This window comes from Vanellus vanellus (assembly GCF_965231255.1).
Source record: "Vanellus vanellus genome assembly, chromosome: 2".
NCBI lineage: Eukaryota > Metazoa > Chordata > Aves > Charadriiformes > Charadriidae > Vanellus > Vanellus vanellus.
In genome coordinates, this window is record NC_138906.1 from 56,834,125 (window position 1) to 56,842,176 (window position 8,052).

Below are 8,052 nucleotides of genomic sequence, written 5' to 3' on the forward strand. Positions count from 1 at the left end.
GTTGCTGTGGCTTAATTGAAGGAGAATATGATTTTGAACCACTGTAACTTGACATTTCTTCAAATGTACTTAAACTTTATATACACACAAAAGTGTAGTGATTTACTTAGTGTCAGTGTAACAAAACTACTTCTGAACTCATTTATCTTCCAGCCTTCAAGGCAAAACTTAAATGGCTTAAGGAGAGTCTTATATTTAGTTGGTCAGTTATTAACTTAACCTGAAATAAGATAATGTCTCACAGTAGGGGTAAAGAAGTGGCCGGAGTGATTTCTGAGCCAAATTGAATTACATTAATAAAGCTTTTGAGACCAGATGAGGGCTACTGGCTCTGGCACGGAGTATGGGCAAATGATGAACACAATCACACAACGATGGCTTAACAAGTTACCATCTGTCAGCAGAGCTCTAACAACTGACTGTGATTAGATTTCATTTTGATTAAAAAGCTAATGGAAAGGGGACAAATAAAAGCAAGAATAGATCACTTCCCCAGCTGTCAAAATACTAATAGGATTTTAAATACTTGTACAGGACTTGACCTCCTGATTTCTACAGGCTTCTTGTCCCTAAAAGGGTGAACCTTCTTTTTCAGAAGTCGTCTGTCCACTGTTATTTATTTGTATTACCATTTGCCTAGAGGCTTTTGTCAGGGCTCCAGCCACGTGGTACCAGCATACACAAGTTATTGTCTTTCTCTGCTTGACAAAGGTGGCAATAGTGCTTGGAGTCCCCACAGAGTAACATGTTGTATATGAGCCCCTGATACAACTGCCACGCTAGGGCTGTACTACAGCCTTGACTGCGTATGGCGCTTCCATGTGGATTAAATCTCCTTCGTGTACACTCAGGAACTTCATCAATCTCTGAAAGCTGCTGTACAAGTCTATATGCTCCTGAAAGAGAAGGGATGCTGCAGCTACAGGCAGAGCCAATGGCAGAATCGAAGTCTCCTGATTCTAAGGGGTACAGTGATAATAATTCCTTGTCCTCCATACTATCAATAGCTTAAAAAGCCATAACAAAATCTTCACTCGCTCTTTAAAGTCAAACGTAACAGGAAAAATGTATTTATTTTTCAACAGAATCACTAGCTCTGTAAATTCCGTAGCCTCCCTGTGCTGCACTTTGCAGTGTGGACAGGAGGAGGTATTATGGGGAGATTTCTTATACATTTTTCAAATCTAAAAGTAGAAATGTATCTGTGCAGAGTACAGACATTTTGGGCAAAATTCTGACACCCCAGAGTCAGTAGTAAAATTCTCCATGACTTCAAGCAGGCACATGTTTTTTCAAGGTGTTGCTCACAGCACCTAGAATGTTCAATTGGCACCAATCTTTATGATAAGGGGAGCAAGATGTTGCTAAAAAAAATTAAACCACATTTAGGACCCCCGCTTTCAACTAATTTGAATAGCATGCTGGGTCCCCACCAGCTCCTTTTGAAGAGAATAGTGAAGGAGCGTTTTCCACTTTCAGAAAGAAGCCACAGTAAGAGGTCTGCATTTTGACTTCAGAGCTTAACTTTAGATGCTCTCTTTGATAAAATATATCATTAAGTCACTAACAATCACCCCTACATAAGGATGCACAAAGCATAAGATATACCATATGGCATATTCCATACAATACCTAGTCAGGGAAAAGGAATGATCAAAAAGATAGTGTATGCTTTTTTGTACATATCCTTTCAATTTTTTTCTTGCTTTGTATCACACCAAAGGTGAATTGTTTAATTAGACAACTATCTGCTTAACCAGGTTAGGTCAGGATTAGCTACTTGCAACTAAGAGGCAGTCTGAACTGCACTGTGGTGGTCTAGCGTCGGTGAATAAGTGTTGGGGGGGGACACATACCTAGAAAGTAATAGTCTCCATGGAGTAATTGATGACTTAATATACACAAAGCAAATATGTGTGGAAAGGTAAAGTGGTTACAGCCAGTCAGTTAAATGTGTGGCTGGGTAAATGCCTGCAATTACTTTGCAATTTACCCTAACTCATACAGATACTACTAATTTAAGGTATCTTAATAGTAACTCTGGTTTTTAATTATCATTACTAACCTGTAAGTTCAATCCTCATATTGTAAGCAAAACAGTTTCGAAAAGTGGCTGCCAAATAGTTGTAAATGTTTACTTTCCCTTCCCTTTCTCTCTCCCTGCCCTCGGTATTCTTTTTGTACTTCACATTTAATTATTTTATTTACCAAGTCTATTCTCATGCCCTTGTTTTGATGACTCCTGTCTGCAGAGCAAGAACTATATTTCTGATGAGTCAATATGCCACAGCCATGGGCTCAAGAATGCAGATACCAGGTCTTGTATGTCATCAGCACTACTGACTTGGGGCTGACATTTAGTTGGTAGCAAAAGTGGAATAAAACAGACTAGCTTCATCCTAGCATGATCAGAAGGTACAACAAAATCTGGTGAAGCTAATTGGGGCATTTTAATAGTTGATTGCCCCAAGCTGCCTGTTTTCCTCCTCCTATGCTGGAGGATATTACAAGTATAAACTATGAATTTACACCTCAGTCCTATCAGTGGTAGGTCTGGCTCCTTTATGTGTAGTTAGACAATGCACAGAAACTTATGTAGCAGTTTGCTACTATAAAAAGAGAGTAGTTCCATTCCCCCTGTCTTTTGCCTTGGCTGTGATGCTTCTCTGATAGCATGGTAAGCCAAATTCAGTTTATTAATTCAGTAGAAAACTAACTCAGGTAGCCCGTGACCCATTGTGTTTTCTCCCGGATTAACAAGCTGGGCGAGTTTACTTTGCAGTTAGATGAGCATCAGAGATGGTAGAAGAGAGAGTGAAGGACCGAACAGCCAGGAAAAAGTACCTGGGGGCAGCTGAGGTGGGGTCAGAAGCCCCTTTTGAGACCTGCAAGGTCTCAGAGATGCTCAGCTGTATTGCCTTGCCGTACACTTAAACCGACAGTCATGGGCTATTTGAAACTAAACAGATGAAACACTTTTTTTTGGGGGGGACAGGGGATGCAACACAAAAGAGAAAGCAAGCAAAATGGTGACATCAATCAGCTCTTGGGCAATCAAGACCTTAAGCTGGTGGAGCTGTTTCTGCTGTGGGCCTGCCCATGACCTCGGCAGCAGAGGGCTGTGCTAAGAAGTTTGACATAATGTTTGCAATAGACTGGGAATATGCACTCCAAAGTTACTGTTCTGCCAGTGTGCACTGCCTCATTAAGCCTTCTTGCTCAGTCCTGTCTCTGGGCCTAATGGTACATCTATTTCTGATGTACACAATCAGGACAAGCCTGGGGAAGCAAAGGTTTCTTGGTCTAACTGTAGAGCAAGCACCTCTGAGCATTCAGGTGGCTCCAATCTCCAAGATGATTCAGGTGAAACATTTACAGGCTCCTCCCCTCCAAGGGACCCCTTTCTCCCAAAGTGAAGATAACGTGGCATAGTACTTGTCAGGGGGCAGCCAGAGCAGCAGCTCCTTAAGGGACTGGAAGGAGGATGATCAAGTCAGCAGGATGTGCTGGCCAGGAACTGGTCCCATCATCCCTGAGACAGGTAAGCAGGCCAGGCTTAGAGAGGGTGGGAAGCTGGGGTCAGCAAAGGTTGTCGTGCAAGTTTGTGATGACGGGGATGATTTGAGGCCGCACCAGGACATTAACCAGCAGGCTGGGCTGCCGTGGTGGGGTGATGTGCTAGGGCAAAGCTCTGGGGAGCTGGAGGTCAGCACTCCTGTGGCAGGGACTGATGGCACTGGGATGGTCTGAAATGGGGTCCTGAGCTGTGGGGGGAGCCCCGGGGAGGGGCTGGGCAGGAACAGTAACATCTATTAATGCCCTTAGTGCCCTGACAGCACCAGTCTTCACACAAGTTCACCTCCTTGAGAAAATAAACCCTAAATCAAACTGACAAAGCCTAAAAACGCAGCCAGAATTTTTGCCCCTTGAAGAGAAAAGGGCCAGTGACTCCCAAAGTCCACCTGCCACCTTGCCAGCCCTATAGATCTTCTCCAGGATGGTCCATCCTTGCTCCACCTCTGCCTTCCGAGACAGCTACTGGTTTTCAAAATGCTCTTTTGCTATTCAGAAATTGCAGGGGGGTGCCTTTAAAGTTGCCTCTTCAGTTTTCTGTGCATTTGCTAATACGCACGTACACATTACCTACCAAGACAAATGCTGAATGCTGGAAACCAGAATAATTGTCAGCAGCGTGGAACTTTGTTTTCAGATATGCAGACATCTATGTTGGTTGCAAGTATTAGAGTTGGCGTGCTTTAAATGTCAACACCATTTTAACATCTACAGAAGTCTGCAGAATTAATGACGAGGGAGATTCTTACTGCAAATGTATTGGAAATGGCAGCGTTCAGTTACCTGTAAATGTTAAAACATTGTCTACTAAGAGCTGACAAAGACAATCAGTAGATGCATGCTTTAGTTTGTCAGACGTTCAGCCCCTGAAGACCTGTTCCAGCTCGCTTTGCGTTCATCTGAACGTTGCGTTCGTGGTGCCAAGAGGAGCAGTCTGGCCAAAGATTACAATGACTTCTGCCCTTGGGAAAGAAGGGGGTGGGGGGGAAACGGTAAATTCCTTGGGATGATGTGAGGGGGCTGCAGTCACTGGTGCTGTGGGTGGTGGTTGCTGCGTGAGTGCTGCAGCAGTGTACCCCGTACTCGCCTGCGTGGAGGGGTGCCAAGGAAGCTACTCTAAAGGTTTTTGGAGGAAGGTAACAGGCCAATCTGCCTTTCTGGGAAGCAAAGTGGGAGCAGACTCCATAGGGCTCTTCTCTGGGGGTGGCCCACCTAAATGTAAATACGAAGATTTTTAATGCTTTGGAGGCTGTGGGTATATCAGTACAACCTTCCAAGTGGTTGGATGGAAAATGCCAGTGTTCCCAGAGCTAAATAAAGTAATTCGTGTACTTTCATGTAAATAGCTTTATTACTTTAGATTGTATTGGGTGGTGGAAAACAGCCAACAGTCTGTATCATTCAGCAGCAGTGCAGATTGCTGCGAGTAATTTCCAGTAGTGACAGTCTGTCTTGACAGGATAATTTATGTTTGAATTTCATCTGTTTCGTGACACAACTTGCTGTTCACCACTGAACTGGACTCTTCTACCACATCTGAGAGGAAACCAGACCCCTCCTAAATTTGAAGTCTGAGTATGCAGCTGGCTTCTTTTACACACCAGAGAAATGCTTCCGCTAATTATCTTATTTGTGCTTTATGTAGCATCCTTCAAAGTGGCTAGTGAAGATAGTGCATCTGCCACTTGAAACTTAGTGTAAGCGGTTATTTGAGCTTTACGCTTGGACAATAAAGATGGCACTGTAGCTCAGACCCTCAAATGTCTTCAGAAAGGCCACTAATCCAAATTCACTAATGAGTTTCAACACACATGCAGAGAAGCATTCTTTTTTCCATTGTTCATTCAAGTCTCATTTATTGTTTACTACCATTGACACCGCTTATAGTCTAATCTCATGGAATCCAAATTCCCTCCTGCTCATTCCCTTCCTTGCAGTTGCTCAAAGGAAGTTTTATTATTTTAAAACTGTTCTGTATCTAGGCAGGTGTATAAATATACGAACCTCACTCCCCTTGCAACATCTCCCACAACCCCAACAACAAACCTCTGTGAATTTTCTTCCAGGAGGACGTGTAAGAAAGCACTTTGAAAAAAGTTGTTAGACTTATATGGTTATTTTATGTGTGCATTTCACTTTGCTGCAGGCAATGGCAGAAGAAAAAAAAAATCAATCCATATTTGTGCGGAATGAAAAGATGAAAAAGAAAAAAAAAAAAAACCCCTTCCAAAATAATTAGCTGTGTGGTGTAAGGAATGAAATCATCAAAAATACTTGACCTGTTCCCCTGCTGCTGCTGTGCCCTTAAAATACACAAACACATTAAGAAAAATTGTTAGGAAGGCTTATTTCAGGGAAAAGGCTGCTCTTGGTCTGGAGACTAGTGAATGCTAGCCTTTTTCTGAAGCCCGGAACCTCCCCAGTTCTAATTTAGGGATGAGTGCTTTAAAATGCAACCCAAGCCAAAAATAACACAGCAAGGCACTTCTTGAGAAAAAGATTAAGTGGGTCAACTATTTGTTCAGCAACGGATTCAAATGTGGCTACAACAGCCACAACTGAAACGTTTTATGTATCTGCATCTGTGTTGTGTTTGTGTGTGTACGTATAAAAATACACAAATACATATATTCACATAAACATGTATATGTTCGTTTGCATTTGTGTGAATATATATTCACATGTACATACGTGGTAAATGTGGTCAATCTTGCATCCCTTCCAAATGGCTGAATGCTCCTGTTAAGTCTCTAGAAGAAAGGAAATGTAGATGCAATTGGTATGGTTGAAAGATACTTGAAAAATAGTTTATTTAAAATGGGAGGACTTCCGAATGGCTTAAACATACAGCCTTACCACGACAGTGCATTAACAGTGGCCAACTCTAGCAGGAAAGATTAATACTACTTATAAAAGTCCTGGTGTAGAATGTTTGTTGTACTGCCAGCAACACTGTATAGGAGGTGATTTTTTGGTCCCTGGCAATGATTTTTGCACAACATACTGAGTAATCGTTGTCTACAATGCACTTTTTTTCCACCATAAAACCTGTAGAAAGAATAATACGGCCCTCATTTTTCCTCTAGCTTCTAAGGAGAACTCTAAAATATATACCTCGTGCCAGTAGTCCATAAACTCCAGTTGTGCTCAGGCACTATGCAACCTGAGGCTACCAAGATCAATAAAATTATCGCACCCACAAATACTTCTACAGCTAGACTTTTGTGAAAAATTTAGAGAAGCATATATATCTGTATGTAGGAAAAATAGACAAAGAGGTCATTGCTGGTAGGAGGAGCAAAGCCTGCTGGATTTGGACTGCAAGACAGTGAACATCAGAAATGTGATGTTCATGGTTTGATGCCAGAGCAGTATAGATTCAAGACATGCGACGCATTCAGGAAATGGATTTAAGGAGGATGGATGACTGGCTCTGGCAATTGCTAATAAGACGCAGAATGTTTCCTGCCAAGGTCACTGGTTTTACTCCATTTCATTATCAATTATTAAATATCTCTTCCTCTTATTTATTAGTTTACAAGTTGTTTTCACATGAGGGACACCATTTGGTGTCCTATGTGAGGGGAATTGTTGATGACAAATCAGGCTCAAAGCAGAGTGGTATCTGTAACAGGGAAAGTGTTGTTACGCTGCTGGTAGCTTGCACTCTGTCAGGACTCTCAAGTGGAAGGACAAGGTCTATGTAGGCATATAATGCTTGATTTTAATTTTTTTTTTTTTTAATCTTGCTGTATGGGCTATAATACATCAATGAGAAAGATAGTTCTTGATTTTTCTACCAGACTGATACGTGACATGTGCTATAAACTTCTTCCTAGCGTGGTAGGAGGGAGTGCAGGGTGGTCAACAACTGGCTTTCTACTCAGACACGTTCATGTCTAGGGCCAACTTACCTTATGAAATAAAAATAATTAATTTTATTTTTTCTTTTTCACCAGAAAGGCAGCTTAAATTAGAATTCATGCAATTGAGAGGCGAAGAAGGGATTTGGACATGTCATAATGGTAAAAGATCAATAAAAAGGGCAAACTGCTTCAATATTCATATGAAAAACAACAGCACATTTCAGTTATTTTTTTCTCACAGAATTCCTTGTTTAAAGGAAACAGGGTCTGAGGTTCATTAACAAAAATACAGGTATTTCTGGCAAGCCAGTCCTCAAACAATTCTCCCTCTCTGGAACAGATACGCCATATTCTTCATGTTGCCAAAGGAAAACAAAAGGACTAAATATTACTGAGAGGATGTAGGAAAGCAGAAAACTCAAAGCACAATCATAGGTGATGTGGATCTCCCTAAGGGACATGCTGAAACTCTGAGGCAGTGAATAGTTATCTGCTCTTTGGGAGGGTTGGATGGGGTGAGGTTTTGGATCCAGCTGTGCTCATGGATGACATTTCTGTGCTCAGCCTTTTCCTCGTTCCTTTCTTTTAGCACCTTTGCTGTGGAGTGGCTTGT